This window comes from Selaginella moellendorffii, unplaced genomic scaffold (genome assembly GCF_000143415.4).
Source record: "Selaginella moellendorffii unplaced genomic scaffold, v1.0 SELMOscaffold_53, whole genome shotgun sequence".
In the NCBI taxonomy this organism is placed as follows: Eukaryota; Viridiplantae; Streptophyta; class Lycopodiopsida; order Selaginellales; family Selaginellaceae; genus Selaginella; species Selaginella moellendorffii.
The window spans coordinates 120,873-136,981 of NW_003314314.1; positions in this window are offsets into that span (position 1 = coordinate 120,873).

Below are 16,109 nucleotides of genomic sequence, written 5' to 3' on the forward strand. Positions count from 1 at the left end.
GAGCTGGTAGCGCATCTGTGTTAAAAAAAGAGGTTGCCTCTTAACTCATTTAAGTTGGTGCATTTCTCACATAGTGTGAATACCGTGAACTTTTTCTGGAGTTGTTTCCTTGGCGGTATTCTAGACTCGAGTGTGCATCGACGAGGATGTCAATCTTCCCTAGGGGGGGAGAGTGTCGCGAATGTGACTTCGGGTATCGAAAGTTACCTGTGGATTAGTCCTTACGGACATTCTTACCTTACTGCCACGATGGTAGGAAGTCGGTATTGCTGGGCCCGTTATCAGTCTCCGCTTAAGCTAGTTGAGAAACTGGTCTTCGCGTGTGCACTTGACCAAATAGGCATAAGGACGAAATTCCTACATGCTATTTGTCAAACATACTTGACTTGGTTAGAGAAACTCATTCGTTGATTTGCACTTGCTAGTTTTGGGAACCCCCGGGGGGGGGGCTCCAGGCTCCTATCCCTTCGCTCCTTGGGCTTTATGCTTAGGAGTTGCTCCGTGGTTCGGTTCCATCACTCCTTGGCTCCACACTTGGGAGTTTGGCACCGTTCCTTCATTCAGTGGCCCAAGGCGCTGAACCTCGGGTTCCTATGGACATGTGGCATGGACACGTGGCATGTGACACGTGGCATCTGTCACATGGCACAAAGAGGGTTTAGGTTCCGCTTTGTGGTGTTATCCTATGGTAAATCACCATAGGATAAAGGGTCAAAACCACCTGTGCTACAGTTGTGCTTGCCAACACTACCACTGGGTTAGCCCAAAGGCCTGAAGGCCTGACCACTAAGTCCTATCCACCTCTAAAACTTCCTTGCCATGTGATTATATGCTTGGTCACTACACAAGAGGACTACTCCTTTTCCTCTCCACAGTCTAGGACTTTAGGATAATATTTCAAAACACTATAGCCCAATGCGAACCTTGTGGGTACTCTCCCCACCTTCTGCCTTTAGGTGCCCTAGCCATGTGGCTAGAGCGAGGTTTCGATGAGCCATACCAAATATCCAAGTAGGTAGTAACACCTACACACAAATCCTTAAACCCTAAACTCTAGACCATTTAAGTAGTTTAAGGGAAATTAAAACCTTTCTATCTTTGCTCTTCTTGCATCCTCAAACAATAGCTATCTAGAGTGGAGCTAAGAGGGTGCCATGTGGTAGTGGTTGAAGTGGAAGCTAGACAAGCGTAACACATTTGGACTAAAAGCTTTAACTCAAAAAGTTGAGAGCAAGAGTGGAACTCCCATTGAAAGCATAAAGCAATCAATAAGCAAGCCTCTAGAAAAGGGAAACAAAAAGATCAACATATGACACGTGGAAGTGTTATAATTAAGTCCGAGATGGACTTGAGATGGAATCCGAGGAGTCCAAGATAGAGTCCGAATTGAAGTTTGAGATGGATGCAAGATGGAGTCCAAGAAAGAGTCCGAGATGGACCCGAGATGGACCCAAGATGGAGCCTGAGATAGAGTTTGAAATGGACCCAAGATCGAGTCTAGATGGAGTCTAAGATGGAGCCCAAAATGGAGCCCAAAATGGAGCTTGAAACAGGGATCGGGACTGGGACCAAGATAGAGGCCAAGACCCAGACCGAGTCCAAGACCGAGTCCAAGACTGAGTCCAAGACCTAGTCCAAGTTTGAATTTGAATCTGAAGTGAAATCCCAAAGCAATTATTTCCCAAGTGAGCTTTAAAAGGATAGTAAAAGGAGGACTTCAGTGGAACTAGTTTAGTTAGTAAAACCAATGTGGCTAAGGAAGGTTATACCCATGTGGTGGGTGATGATATAACTATTGAGGAGTCCAAGACTAAAGTGAATATAGACAGACAAGTGGGGTAACTTGGTGAAGTATTCAAAAGCTAACTCTAACTCCCCTAGGAGATCAAATAGTCAATGCTCCCAATCTAAGTGTGGGTGGCACTACCTACTGGATACCTGGCATTGCTCATCAAAACCTTGCTCTAGCCACATGGCTAGGGCACCCAAAGGCAAAAGGTGGAAAGAGTATTTATTAGGGCATCTTTTAGCCCCAATTATGGATCCATCCCTCACATATAAACTCACAAAGCTGCAGCTTCAAACTCATCAACAAGAGAAAATGAGGAGGACCCTTGATATTTCACCTTCACATGGTTTTTATACAATCATTTGGAATATTTTAAGAATCAAAATATCCTCTCCCTCTCTCTCAAGACACCCATATCTACAACTGGGGAGTAGGAGTAAGAGTAGTAGTGAGAGCAGGAGCAGTAGTAGGAGTAGGAATAAAAATAGGGGTAGAGGTAAGAGTAGGAGCGGGGCAAGAGTAAGGTTAGGAGCAAGAGTAAAAGTTGCTTCTCTAGCTGCAACATGTGATGCGAGGAGAAGGTGGCAATGAGCTAGTGCTGCAACAAGCAACTATTAGTGGATGCACAAAACTTTGGTGCACAAGAACCCATGGCTAAGATGCTCCCATATGCTAGAATGTAGTGTCTAGGGTGGGTAATTGCTGAAACAAAGAGAAATGGGAATAAAAACAAGAGATGAAAATAAAAAATAAAATAAAGATGAAAGTAGAAGATGGGAAAGGAGTTTAAAGTGCAAAGATACAAGGAAAACCCAATGGGAAACTATATAGTTGAATTAGATACTCAAGAAAGTAGGAACAAAGGGAAAAATGAGAAGAAAAGCGTAAAACAACCAAATGGAAAGAAGCTCAAACAGTCTGGAAAGTGAATATGCAAATGCAACCTCAAGCTCATGTAGTTTGTGCTCAAAACTTTGGCTGAGAATGAAGAAGAAAACATAGAGACTGTATTGCCTAATGGTGGTAACTATGAAATAGAAGATGAACTATAATGGAAGAAAATGATGATAGGGGATTTTGGTAGAAGGATGATATGATTGAGTGTGTCCAAGGATGGGCTCTAATCTGATGTAGTGAAATGTGAAGTCATAGCTACTGCTCACACCAAAAACTGCTGGACTATTGCTCAAGGATGCCCTTTGCAATCAGGCTATTCTACTAGAAGAAGAAATCAATTCTAAAAAGAAGAAAGTTGCAGTATGTGACTAGTTCATTGAATATCTCACATGTTGTGCATGAGAATATCTTGATTTGTGTTTTTGCTTGTCTGGAAGAGCTTTTATGATGAAGTGTTGTCCACAAATGTCTAGTATGAATAGATGATGAATGGTGGAAAATGTGAAAGATATTATTAGGTATGTGTAGTGGGTGGTAGAGAATTCTAGAGTATAGATGATATAGAATGGTGATGAAAATGTGAGGATGGAACTGATGTAGGGAAAAAAACTAAAGAAATGAAGCACAAATCAACAAGAGTCGAGAAATTTTCATACAATCAATAATGTAGCTAGAGTGTGTTCATTAAAAGAAACTTTCTCCACATAATTCCTTGACCTGAAAAAAGATGTAAAAAGAGTGAGAGCAGAAAGAAAAAAAAAAAAAAAAAAAAAAAGTAAAAAAATAAGTGCAAGTGGCTTCTGTGATGGGTGATGATGATGGAAGCATCAAGAGGATGCAAGGAATCCTATAAAAGGCCTAGAATGCCGCTGAAACTAACTTAGTCACCCTCAAGTGTTAGATTGCATCGAAAATGCCTAAGGTGGTGAATAATGTCACTGTAAGAGAATCTAGGATGCTGGAACTGCTTGGAAGGATGGGAGCCTCCTGAGGATGGTAGAAAGTGTCCCCAAGGACCTATAGAAGTCATCATGTGTCGCTGATGAAGATCTGGTGGTTGAGTGAAGTGTCGATAGTGTCAGATAATGTTTCGAGTGTTGTAGCAGGATGAAGTTGGGATCCAGCCATGAACCTAAGTTTGGGAAAAGCTGAGATGAGGTGCCAAGTTAGGAGAAACTCCAAGGAAAAGTCGAGATGCTACTAGAAAACGCCTGCCACCTTTATGTCATGGTCGTATCCCAAGTGAGTAGCAAGGTTGGACTGCAAGTTTGGGGTGAGAAGTGCCACCAAGAGTGTAGTCACTAAGCTGGAAAGTCAAAAGTGTACTCAAAAGTGTTGATGTAGTCCAGTCCATGTTGAAGAAGTCAATTATATTGTAGTCAACAACTTGGATCTCCAACAGCGTGTCATCCTCAATAAGTTTCAGGAAAAAAACCTTAAGAGCCTAGTCAACTTAAATAATGGAAGAAGCATCCACTTGAGACAAGTTATATGGAAGTAGAGAATGACTATGGGTATTGAGAAGAGTTTCTACCATAGATGCTGTCGGTAATCGTTGATTCTCCCTTGGCCCAAGTTGTCATGTAAGTCTGTCCTAAGATAATCGAGTCCTTCAGCTTCCCAAATCCTAGCTTTTGGAAGTCCACAACAAGGAAATTTAGCATGGAAACCACTCCTTGCACCAAGATTTTGACATTCCAATAGATGCTTGTAGGAACAATTTAGTGATTGGCAAACATTTTGAGAATGATAGTTGTGTTTCTCACCACTTCCAAGCCACTAGAAAGTGCCAAGTTGAGGGAGATGATGTTGCTCTGGGATCTAGAATCAAGTAATGCTTGTGCTGTCAAAGATCTATCGCTGATGTGGACCTCCACAAAGAATGCTTTGGGATCATAAGTGGTTTGAGTGTTGATGATGTGGATGTTATACTAATGTTCCATAGGGATGCCTGTGGACTTGGCAAAGCCTCTAGCTAAGGAGTAAAACCAGGTACATATTGCAAAAGCTCACCAAGTGTGATCTAGATTGAAGTGTCAACAATCTAAGCAAGAACTTCTTATAGGACTTGAGAAAGAGTGGAGGGCAGCTGGGAGACCCTACATTAAAAGTTGGATGAATATCCAATTGTTGGATTTGAAGTTGTGGCCAAGGATGTGGGTGGCATTGCAAATACTGAAGCATGGGGTAACTTGCATGCCATGAGAGATGGGGAAGTTCTAGAAACTAGAGCTAGATCTTGCTCACCATCAATATTTGGGGCTAAAGGAGAAACCTTCTTGTGCCCTTGAGTCATAACAGCCATCTTATAACTGTCCTCTACAACATAAACTATGTTGACATGCATTAGTGTTTCCACAGCTCGACGAAAGGGTGTCTTTGACGCTTTCTACTCCAATTGTTGCTGGTATCTATCTCTAGCTATGGAAGAAATATGTTGTCTGGTAGAAGTTACTGTTAAACATGCTGGACAAAAGGTGGTTGAAGTTCTAAGTGAAGCTTCCAACATCTCTTTATGCTGTGTATCATAACATCGCAATGCGAGTAGTACCAAGAACGAAGAGGGCATCTTAGTCTCCCTGCCTACTGTAAGCAGCATGCTTTAAGCTCCTCAAGTAGCTTCTCTTGCATTTATCATTGCTGCTAGATAATCTCCTTGTATCTTGCATGCTTCGACAATGCCTTCTCGATCATTGAGGGAACTCTATCATCACTGTGCGGGGCTGGAGAAGAATGGATCATGGTAGCACATGAGCTCTCATCTAAAGGTGGGAGGAAAACCTCCTCTACCCTAGGAATCTTGAGATCTTGGAGAAGATCCCACTCCAAAGTCTCTACTTAGAGCAAATGCCTCATAACACATCCAAAACTCTTGCTTAAGCATCTTGCATTTGAGATTTCCCTTGAGGACAAAGATGAATGTAGTGATGCCATGAGGTTCATTTGTGATGACACACTCCTAGTAAAACCTAAACCACATCATATATTCCGGCACAGATTCACGTGCTCCTTGCCAAAAAACGAACAAATCCATGAGTAAGCGATTTCTTGGTAACTGCTAATCAAAGTGACCTTAGAAAGATGCTTTGAATGTGGAGTTGTCAGCCATATCTACCTCCAAGAGTGTCTCTACCCACGTTTCTGCTCGGCTAGTAAGCAATCGCAAGAAGTCACAAAGCTTGTGATCATCCTCGATGATGCCATTCGACATGCAATATTGCTCAAAATGAGTGACATGTGTATTGGCAAAGATGTCGCCATTGCCAGATAAGTATGTCAAGTCGGTGCCTCGCTGTAGAATGTGGATTTATGTAGAAAAGCCATGGATGGTGGACTCCCTGACTCGATATCTGTAATGAATGATAAATCCTCCTCATCAAAAAGAGTAGTTTGATAATCGAGCTCTCGTAGAAGGTGTGAAAAATGTCCCCATACCCTAGGCACTGTATGGAAGTTTGCTAGTTGCCATCTCTAATTGGAACGAGTGTGAACTAGCATAAAATGTCCACTGTGCAATAGATGCCAGGTTATGGAAAATACAACGCACTAAGAACTTTGACTTGTGTGAGAGCAAAGTATCTAAATGGGATAACTCCAAATAAAAGAGTATCCTCATGTAGATTTTCCCAAATAAAATCACTCTCACTCTTGCAAATGCCAATTTCTCACGACAAAAGAAAAAAATATTGCAAAGAAAAGGGGGAAAAAAGAAAAAATTAAACTCCAATACTCAAAATGCCTAAGAGGAAAACATTTGCATGGAAATCTCTTGACTTTGCACACAAAAATGGGTGTGGATGGACTTGTTTAAAAGTTTATACTCAAACCAAAAGAATGAAACCAAAACCATGAGTTAAAATGCCTAAAATCTCAACAAAAAAATTGATTCAAACATTAAATTCTAGACAATAAAAAGGAAAACAAAAGAAAATGCACTCCCTAGTACAAGAAACACTCATTTTTAACATTGGTAAAAGGTAATAACATGGCCGTAATGATTTCCATGAGAATGACACCTCAAATTCCCTCAAGATTAAGCTAGAAATTTGCAAATTTGAGCTATGAAGCGCCGTGAGAGAAAAACTACTCCATGTCATAGCTTAAAGCGAATTAGCTACCAAGAAAGGACTCTCTGAAAAACTTGTCTTTATATTTACATGTCCAGAAAAAGAAATTCTTGAATCAGTCCCAAAATCGCAAGCTTAGAGTGTTGAAAATTTGCCATGAAAAACAGAGGAGCGTGATGGACAAAATTTCATTAAATTAGCAATTGAATCCTCCACAAAACAAGGTGCTCTTTAGCTTGTTGGAAAGAGGATGCCAAGTCGCATCGACCCAAAGAAAGAAAAACTAGAATCAATATACTAATCATGAGAAATCACTAGAAAACCAAATGGAAAGAGGTAATATAGAAAATTAATGTAAGAATGAAAAAAAATTTTAAACTTACACTCTAAATTCATGGAAGTTGAAACCCCTAATGGTCCTAGGGTCTCTAAGAATATGAATCTAACCCTAGAACTCAACATTTCTCTCAATTTCCTAAAACAAACTCTCCATTCTTTCAAAAAAACTAAACTAGCTTATTCATGTTGAGTTCACCAAGTTTTAGGTCATCTTTCAGCCCTAACCATGGATCCATCCCTCACATACAAATTCACAAAACCGTAATTCCAAACTTAATTGCCAGAGGAAATAAGGAGGACCTTTGATATAGCCTTTGTGGAGTTTTACTATTTGGAATATTTTGAGAATCAAAATTTCCTCTCCCTATCTCTCAAAACACCCATAGCTACAACTAGAGAGTAGGAGTGAGAGTAAGAGTGGGAGCAACAATAGTAGTAAGACCGGGAGTAAGAGTAAAAGCGGAAGTAAAAATAGGAGCAAGGGTAGAAGTGGGAGTAAGAGTGGTCTCTCTATCTATAACATGTGACGTAAAGATAAGCAATAATAAATTTGTGTTGCAACACTCGAAACAAGAAATGCACCCAAATCTTGGGATTTAGAAGGTTTTGTGATTAAGTTTTGTTATACCTAAGCATATAAAAAACCTAGAGGCTTGGTGTGTTTAGCTGGTTGTGCTTATAGGGATTGTAATTAAATCTTAAGTCCAAACTCACCTAAGGAGAGGGATTAAAGGAAATATTATGAATCTGTAGATGCATGGCTAACACTTCATTACTTGTGTAGTGAGGAAGCTAAATCCAAGTAGGACCAAGTAAAAGATGGTATAATAAGTGGGGACCTTGGCAAGGGAACTTAACTAATGCCAAAGCAAAGGTGGTCGAATAAAAAAGGTAAGTTGGCAAATTAAAAAAAAATATTTATGGCTTATATCAAACTCCAAACCTTTTGTGCAACAAAATGAAGATTTGGTACACACTTAATATCTTTTACGAACATTAACTCCCTATATCCAACTTTTGCATGTAAAATAGTATTAGATGGTGTTTAGCCCAATTCTGGCATACTGGTGGCCTATAACAAAAAGGTGGATACCCCACTAATTAGAGCAACATGGAACTTGAGATTATTCCCAAGCTAAACACAAAATCATGAGCAATACAACCTAGCAGGACCAATTTAATATTTTAGATGGTCAATAATGCTTCCAAATACTATCTTTATTATACATTTAGAACCTTCCACAACCCCTCATCCCTCACCCTAGAAAAATGTATGCTTTTAGGCTTTCACCCCAATCTCAACAACTAATTTATGGGATTTGAAAATTTACTAGATATGGAATAAAACTAAATTGTGAATTGGGATGCAGGAACAACACCATGGGATTCATGACACTCTCTAGATTCCATAGATATGCAATTTAGACAGATTTAACCACTTACTATAAATAGCACAAAAGACTGAATGGAACTAATACATGAGGTATGATAGTGAGGCTGTTTGGTGGACATAATAAGCTATCATAAAGCATTATTGAGGAACTAGACTCAACACATGAGGGTTCTTATCATTAGCTAATGCAACATACAACACATTTAGCTAATAATATATAAAAAATTCAATCCTTATGCTTGTTTAGTTTAAGTACACTTAAGATGTCCAATTAACTCCGCTAGCATAAGAGGGGACAATAATAAAGTGGTCCAACTATATCAACCTTTATGGCAGAAGAGAGAGTGTCCAAAAGTACTTTTTAACAAGTATTTTTTTGATACCTGAAGCCACATTTTGTGAGACACAAAATCCCTAGGCCCCAAAGTGGAGCCAGAAGGGCGCCACATGGTAGTGGCCGAAACGAGAGCCAAACGAGCGTAACACGTTTGGACCAAAAGCTCCGACTTGAAAAGTCAAGAGCGGGAGTGGAACTCCCAACGAAGTGCTCGAGGAACGAGCACGAAGCGAGCAAAAGGCAAGGCTCCAAAAAGGGACCCAAAAGGACCAACACATGACACGTGGGAGTGTCCGAGATGGACTCGAGTTGGAGTCCGAAGTGGAGTCCGAGATGGACCCGAGTTGGAGTCCGAAGTGGAGTCCGAGATGGACCCGAGTTGGAGTCCGAAGTGGAGTCCGAGATGGACCCGAGATGGGGTCCGAGATGGAGTCCGAAGTGGAGTCCGAGGTGGACCCAAGATGGACCCGAGTTGGAGTCCGAGGTGGACCCAAGATGGACCCGAGATGGAGTCCGAGATGGAGTCCGAAGTGGAGTCCGAGGTGGACCCGAGATGGACCCGAGTTGGAGTCTGAAGTGGAGTCCGAGATGGACCCGAGATGGAGTCCGAGATGGAGTCCGAGATGGAGTCCGAGGTGGACCCGAGATGGACCCGAAATGGAGTCCGAGATGGAGTCCGAGATGGACCCGAGATGGAGTCCGAGATGGAGTCCGAGATGGACCCGAGATGGACCCGAGATGGAGTCCGAGATGGAGTCCGAGATGGAGTCCGAGATGGAGTCCGAAGTCGAGACCGAGACCGGGACCGAGACCGGGACCGAGACCGAGACCGAGACCGAGATCGGGACCGAGACCGAGACCGAGGCCGAGGCCGAGACCGAGCCCGAGTCCGAGTCCGAATCCGAGTCCGAGTCCGAGTCCGAGTCCGAGTCCGAGTCCGGAGCCTGAGAGGGTGAAAGCCCAAAGCGTTCGTCTCCCAGACCCTGGGGGGTTTGGTGAGCTCCAAAAGTATAGTAGGGGGAGGACTGCAGTGGAGCCAGTTTGGCCAGGAAAGGCCAGTTTGGCCCAGGAAGGCCGGACCCAGTGTTGGGTGATGAGCTGCCCACTGGGAAGTCCAAGACTAGAGTGAACACAGACCGACAAGTGGGGTAGCTTGGTGAAGTGTTCAAGAGCCGGCTCTAGTTCCCCCGGGAGATCGACTGGCCGATGCTCCCAGTCCAAGTGTGGGTGGCACTACCTACTTGGACACCTGTCGTGGCTCAACGGAACCTCGCTCTAAGCCCATGGCTAGAGCACCTAAAGGCGAAAGGCGAGGAGAGTACCCAGGTGGCTCGCGTAAGGCCACGGTGTTCCGAAATGTTGTCCCGAAGGCCCAGACTGTGGAAAGGAAGAGGAATAGTCCTCTGAGGTAGTGACCAAGGACACAGTCGTGTGGTGAGGAAGTCCCAGAGGACCGTGGGACTTAGTGGTCGGGCCTGTGGGTCTCAATCTAGTGGCAGTGTTGGCAAACACGGCCAGGGGCAGAAAGGGACTTAGTGGGAACTGACAGAGGGATATTGGGGAAGGCTATTCCCCTTGTCGGTGGGCATCCTAAGGATGCTAAGGAGTGGATCTGAGACGACCACTCACGGATGGTTTGCCTAGTCTTGGAGAGCCAAGACGGTGATGCAAGTGGTAGTGGACTACCAGTGTGGCAAAGGTGATTGGGCATGGCCTTAGCGTAACGAGCTGCTATGTCGGTGGTACCTTTGAGTGTCGGTCATGGGATCAGACACGTGGAGCACTTGGACCAAGTGCAAATGTTGAGTGGCATGGATGCCATTCTCGGGGCTAGCAAGTCCCAAGTCCTGGATTGGACTTATGGAGGTGGTGAATGAGACTCCTCCAAGTGGTCAGAGGTGTGGTTAAGTGACTAAAGTAGAATGGAAAATTTAGTCGCTTACAACTTGGTATCGGAGCTGTTCCTTAGTCCGACTTTTATTGGTGCTCAAGTATATCACCACTAGTGTTGGCATCGGAAGGTCCGAGGAGTGGGCCTATCCTTGAGGAGTAGCAAGTCGGGAAGACATGGCTCTCCATTACAGTTCATATGTGAACTTGTAGACGAGGTGGTGGATAGAAAAGGGCCAATAATGGAACGACTTTGGGATCTTGGGAACAGTATATGGTTTTCCTCAAAGAGTTGAGGATGTGATCCAGATGAGCGTTTGACTTAGCAAACTGGCTAATGTAGTTGTGGTAAACAACTACAGTTGGGATCACGGGAAAGATAAAGACTCCAAAGCAATAAAGGAGTCACAAGATTTTCCTCATATAGTTGAGGTTAGTGCTCATGAATGTGAGACCAGAAGTAATGACCGTGGGAGGTCAAATACGGAAGAGGACTCAAGTCCTTGAAAAGGTAGCCGGGGCTCCCTCTAATAAATGCTGGAACAACCCCAGGAGTTGGGGGTGTATTAAGTGGATGAGTTGGTGTTCTCATCACATGGACAAGTAGTCCTAAGGGGCAAAGGTTGCCCCCAGAGAACAAAATCAAGTGTTAGAGTAACACTTGTGAAAATAGTCCTTTTGAGTAGGACAGGAATGCAAGAAGTGTATTCCAGTGAGCTAGTGCCTCACAAGTAGGACCTTACGGGTCTGTGGATTAACTAAGTCCAAAACTGCTGGATGACTCAAGTAGAGTCAACGGATGGTCCTAAAAGGACTGATGGAAGCATTTGGACTGAGGTGTGTTGTACCCCACAAAGGATGGGGGGGGATCATAGGATCCAAGGATGAGAACAGAGGGTATCTCATCGATGGCAAAATGTGCCATGCTAAAGTTATGGGAAAGGTGTTCCCAGAAGAAAACAACTTTGATATAAAGTTGTGTGTGACCTCTATGGTGCAGTGCTAACGGATGGTTGGCATGAGAAAGAGCGGTGTTGGTCTTGGCAAAGACTTAGACACGAAGGGGAAATGTCACAGAGGTAGGCTCGTGGAGCCGATGGTGTGGAAACACCAAATGTGCCAAGGTGTGATACCTTGAGGCTATGTTGGTGGGTTCATGAGAACCCCTTGCCAAAGGAATCCCAATGGAAATGGGAATAGCATAGCCTAAGCTGCAGAGCATGCAGTTGGAGTGTGGTGACCCAGATAATGATGGAGGTGTGAAAGCACCAAGCAATGAGTTGTAAGACTTGACAACTATGAGGCAACTAAGCAAGAGGTGCAAAATAACTGGTTAAACGGGTAGAAGGTAGCTACCCAAGACTTCTTAATAGCATAGGGAAGTTGGATATACCCTTACGGGGGATAAGTTGCTTGTGTTGCGATATAGTAAGTCAATGTCATAAAAGGAAATACTCATTGTCAAGAAAGCCATCATTGGGACACCCGAACACTCTAGAACATCAGAAGGTGGTGTTTGATGTCGCGAGGGCAATGGATAAAGCCCAAGGGACTAAGTCCCTAGCGAATGATGGATAGAAGGTGCTATCCAAATGTCCAAGGTTGCGGAGACAAGAGAGGACTGTCTACCCGAGTTGGACAAAGCCAAAAATGGAATTTTGGCAAGGCTAGTGATGGGCATGTAAAGGCCCATAAGCAACAACGTAATCCCGGTGTGTGGGATTATAGGGTGAGCATACCTGGATTGAGGAACCACTCCCTAGGCTATTGGGTAGGTTCATCCCTAAGAATACTTGCTAAAGCATGATAGAAAGTGCAAAGCTATCCTCCTGGTCTGGAGGAAAATGACCAAAGGAAAGGTGTGAAGCCAAAAAGCAAGAAGTAAGGGGATAGAACCGAACCGTAGGAATCAAAGGGCATAACCAAGGTTGGTTATGCCAGCTGGGAGTGGAGAATCAAGTGGGGGCTCGAGGGTGTTGCCGCTAGCAACCGTGATGCCATGGAGAGTCTAAAATATGGAATTGTCCATGTTAGACTATGTGGCATTTGGAAGGCTTGCAAAAAGGGAGGCCTTAGCAAGCTGAGGGACAGAGTTCCTTCAAGGTTCCCAAAGACGATTCTAGGTAGCTTAGTACCTAGAAAGGCCAAGTGTAAATGGTTCATGGAACGCGCGAAATCAGAGTGGCGCAGCAGAAGCGTGGTCTTGAAGCTTGCCATGAGGCAAGGCTATCAAGGTTAGGGAAGTAGTTCCTGAGTGTTCAAAGAGAGGGCTTTGAACGAAAGTCGATGGTCAAGGACTTTCACGTTTATGCAGGAACCATGTTACAATGGTCGGAGGACTTGCCAAGCGAGATTGGCACGTCAGGGGAACAAATACCCTAGTTGAAGGTGATAACTTCAAAAAGGGTGGGCCATGGGGCCGAGCATGGAGGAGTCCATGCATGATCACAGACATGTCAAGTGAGAGGACTTGGCAGTGTGGAGGAACTAGGTTCCTAAGCTGTGATCTGTAGCGCGCTTTAAAAATAAGTTGGTGCACCGGCGTGGGGAGTCACGCCAGGCATCTTGTGTGATGCCGTCCGTAGATGCATATACGGAGGTTGGGTTCGAGTCCCGACCCTCTAGTGCTTGGGTTCGAGTCCCAAATCACTAGGGCGTGGTGATGGTTTGGAATATGAGGACACTCATATTTCGGTGGTCATGGACTCTCAGTGGGGAGACTGGTTTGGGCACACCGCCAAGCGAGGGATGCCTCGGAGTCGTGATGCACGGTTAGATTGCTTAGTGTGAAAGCTTAGCATATCTAACTTGAACGCTTTGGTGCAAGTGGCACCAAGGACGTGGTGAGTGAGATAGGGACACCTAATCTCAGTTGCTATGAACCCTTGGCCGTAAGGGCTAGCTTGGGTGCACTGCCAAGTGTGGGGGACGCCCCCGGGGTTATAGTCAACCACTTGAAGGTCTAGAAGACCAAGTACCTCTTGGCAACTCTGTTAAGGTGCCAAGGTGAGATCATTAGGTGATCTTATGGCCAGATAAGGACAAGGTCCTTGTTTAGCTAAGGAATGAAGTTCCTGGTTCAAAATGTTGAAATTGAACTGTTTAAGGTGGTGTGGCTTGGTCGTGATGACCAAGTGGGAAGAGCACCTAAGGGAAATAAACTATGTCCGTGCGATGGCATAGTGAGTCCGAGGAAAGTAGTCTCTATAAAAGACCCATGGGAGGGTCACGAAGTTGGGCCGTGGATAGAGCCCATAGTAGAAGATGCTAAAGAGACGTACTAGGGGTGAACATCCTCCGGACTTGGCAAAGAAGAGTCTTTGCTATGGAACCGAAACAATACCTCAAGAAGGGAGGTAGAGATTCGATGATGCTTGGTGCAACAATCAACAGATAGGAGCAAAAGATGAGTGGCCAAGATAGGGCCGTGGAATCCCTTGGAAGGAATCCAAGTGACAAAGTTAGGCGAGGAACACTAATGTGTTGGACGCTAACAAGTTGCGGGAAAGGAAGTGTGTTTCCAAGGAGGGATTCCGAAATGCTCCGATTTGGTGAAAGTGGAAGCTCCAAGGGAGGGAGCGGTAAGGTAGCCAAATGATAGGGCCATGAACAGCCCTAGCACAAAGTATGATAACTGGAACTTTGGCACGAAATAGAAGAGAGGATGATGGTGCCCTCGAGTAGAGAACTTCCTAGGATGGGAAGTGGAGTTGCACAAAAAGGTGCAAGGCAAGGTGTCGGAGACACCTAGGAAATTGACTCCAAGAAGTCAAAATTCAAAGTTCCAAAGTGCAAAGGTTATATCGATGCAAATCGAGACTACTCGAGAAGGAGTAGTGGGATTGACTTAGAGAAGGGTCTCTAAGAGGTTTAGCGAGGACTAAACCAATAAAAGGAGAGAACCACTACATGTGGTCCAATCAGTCTCTAAGTTGGAGAGACTACCCTCCTTAGAGGATATGCAAAAGGCATGGTGAGCCTTCAATGTCCAACCATTGACGAATGTGGAGAAGGCATGGTGAGCCTTCAATGTCACACCATTGACAAATATTGGCTACGCGCCAAGGATGGAAATGGTAACACATGCGGGTGTTACTTTATAAAATGGTTCACCGTTCGATGAGGACATCGAACTTCGTCTATGGGTGGTGGAGTTGTGAGACACAAAATCCCTAGGCCCCAAAGTGGAGCCAGAAGGGCGCCACATGGTAGTGGCCGAAACGAGAGCCAAACGAGCGTAACACGTTTGGACCAAAAGCTCCGACTTGAAAAGTCAAGAGCGGGAGTGGAACTCCCAACGAAGTGCTCGAGGAACGAGCACGAAGCGAGCAAAAGGCAAGGCTCCAAAAAGGGACCCAAAAGGACCAACACATGACACGTGGGAGTGTCCGAGATGGACTCGAGTTGGAGTCCGAAGTGGAGTCCGAGATGGACCCGAGTTGGAGTCCGAAGTGGAGTCCGAGATGGACCCGAGTTGGAGTCCGAAGTGGAGTCCGAGATGGACCCGAGATGGGGTCCGAGATGGAGTCCGAAGTGGAGTCCGAGGTGGACCCGAGATGGACCCGAGTTGGAGTCCGAGGTGGACCCAAGATGGACCCGAGATGGAGTCCGAGATGGAGTCCGAAGTGGAGTCCGAGGTGGACCCGAGATGGACCCGAGTTGGAGTCTGAAGTGGAGTCCGAGATGGACCCGAGATGGAGTCCGAGATGGAGTCCGAGATGGAGTCCGAGGTGGACCCGAGATGGACCCGAAATGGAGTCCGAGATGGAGTCCGAGATGGACCCGAGATGGAGTCCGAGATGGAGTCCGAGATGGACCCGAGATGGACCCGAGATGGAGTCCGAGATGGAGTCCGAGATGGAGTCCGAGATGGAGTCCGAAGTCGAGACCGAGACCGGGACCGAGACCGGGACCGAGACCGAGACCGAGACCGAGATCGGGACCGAGACCGAGACCGAGGCCGAGGCCGAGACCGAGCCCGAGTCCGAGTCCGAATCCGAGTCCGAGTCCGAGTCCGAGTCCGAGTCCGAGTCCGGAGCCTGAGAGGGTGAAAGCCCAAAGCGTTCGTCTCCCAGACCCTGGGGGGTTTGGTGAGCTCCAAAAGTATAGTAGGGGGAGGACTGCAGTGGAGCCAGTTTGGCCAGGAAAGGCCAGTTTGGCCCAGGAAGGCCGGACCCAGTGTTGGGTGATGAGCTGCCCACTGGGAAGTCCAAGACTAGAGTGAACACGGACCGACAAGCGGGGTAGCTTGGTGAAGTGTTCAAGAGCCGGCTCTAGTTCCCCCGGGAGATCGACTGGCCGATGCTCCCAGTCCAAGTGTGGGTGGCACTACCTACTTGGACACCTGTCGTGGCTCAACGGAACCTCGCTCTAAGCCCATGGCTAGAGCACCTAAAG